The sequence below is a fragment of the Ursus maritimus genome, unplaced genomic scaffold, assembly GCF_017311325.1.
Source record: "Ursus maritimus isolate PB19 unplaced genomic scaffold, ASM1731132v1 scaffold_11, whole genome shotgun sequence".
Classification (NCBI taxonomy): Eukaryota; Metazoa; Chordata; class Mammalia; order Carnivora; family Ursidae; genus Ursus; species Ursus maritimus.
Window position 1 is genome coordinate 31,618,565 of NW_024423453.1, and position 1,684 is coordinate 31,620,248.

The following is a 1,684-nucleotide window of genomic DNA, read 5'->3' on the forward strand; positions in this document are numbered from 1 at the left end:
GCTCGTTATAGAACCATTCTTACACTGAATAACATTATGGCAGGGCAAGTAATGATAACCATCCAATTAAAGATACACTGTTGGTGTCAGAGGCTAAATTTTCCGCATTAATAAACATTCGTAAGTCTCAGTTGTGCTGCGCCTCTCTTGACCAGAGCCGTGAGGCCTAGGTAAATTACAGGGCTGTGCGTGCAGCCTCCTGGATCACGGGAATGATTGCAAAGCATGGAGCACCATAGTGAGCTTCTAATGACTGTTATCATCCTGGTTAAATCAGGAAGGAAGTGGAGGAAAATGAGCATCCAAATGTTGCTCGTGGAAAAAATAATTGTGTGTTGTGGCAGAAGATGTACAAAAGACAAATGACAAGTTCAAGAGTAGGAGGAAGTGAGGTTTGATTTGAATGTCTCTTTGGGATACTTGTTTTAAAATATTCAGATGTTTATATAGGTGGAATTGAGAGAACTTTCTCAGAATTTAGCAATCAACCCATTTCCCTGTTATTCTTTTAAAACTGCAAAAAGTGTGAGATTTAAATTTTTTATATGATGTCTTCTGTAAAGCAGAGCCTTTAAAATTACATATAATGTTTGATTTTTAGCAACAAATTGCAAACCAGATTAATCAGAGCTTTCATGTTTTATGCATCCTTTTAAAAAACATGCGTAATTTTCTGATGATATTAGTTAGAATTTGATAAGCCTTCTACATTTCAGCCAGCCTATGCATATTTATTCAAGCATTAAAAATATATAAGAAGAGACAAAGCAACCTTAAACCATATTTTTTAGTGTCTTAACTTGTGCAAAGTCCCAGGGCGGTGGATGGAGTCCTGTCTCCATGAGAGATGTGGGGCAGAGGGGACACGACCTGGGTTTTGTAGTCAGAGGACCTTAGTTCAGGCTTAAATCTTTGATTTTGTCTCTTTTTGGCTGCGTGAACTTGGAAAGTTACAGCCTCTCTTTGAAGATACAGTTTCCCATCTATAGAGTGAGTGCAACCCTTCACGCTTATGTGGGATTCAATGTTACAGATGAGATATCTATTTTGTCTCTTCTCCTTAAGTACTTTAAAAGTTTACATAGATATGATGACAAAAGGATGAAAAAATTAAAACCTAAATGCTTTAAACTTCCAAAATATTTTATATACTATACTATATATGAAAGGATATTCTTGTTCTTGTTTTTTTAAATGTAGGTTCTTGCAAATTAGTACACCATTCTTTTTTTTATTGAGGCATAATTAACGTACAACATTAAATAAGTTTTGGGTGTACATAATGATTCAAAATTTTTCTAACTTTTTTTTTTTTTAATGCATTTGACAGAGAGAGAGAGCACCAGCAGGGGGAGCAGCAGAGGGAGAAGCTGGCTTCACACTGAATAGGGAGCCTGATGCAGGGCTCAATCCCAGGACCCTGAAATCATGACCTGAGCTGGGGGCAGACGCTTAACCAATTGAGCTACCCAGGTGCCTCTATGGTTCGATATTTGTATACATTGTGAAATGACCACCACAGTAAGTCCAGTTAATATCCGTCACCACACATAGTGACAGATTTTTTTTTTTTTTTTGTGATGAGAACTTTTAAGATGTGAACTCTCTAAGCAACTTTCAGATATTATGGTGTACATCCCATCCCCATGACTTCATTATTTTATAACTGGAAATTTGAACCTTT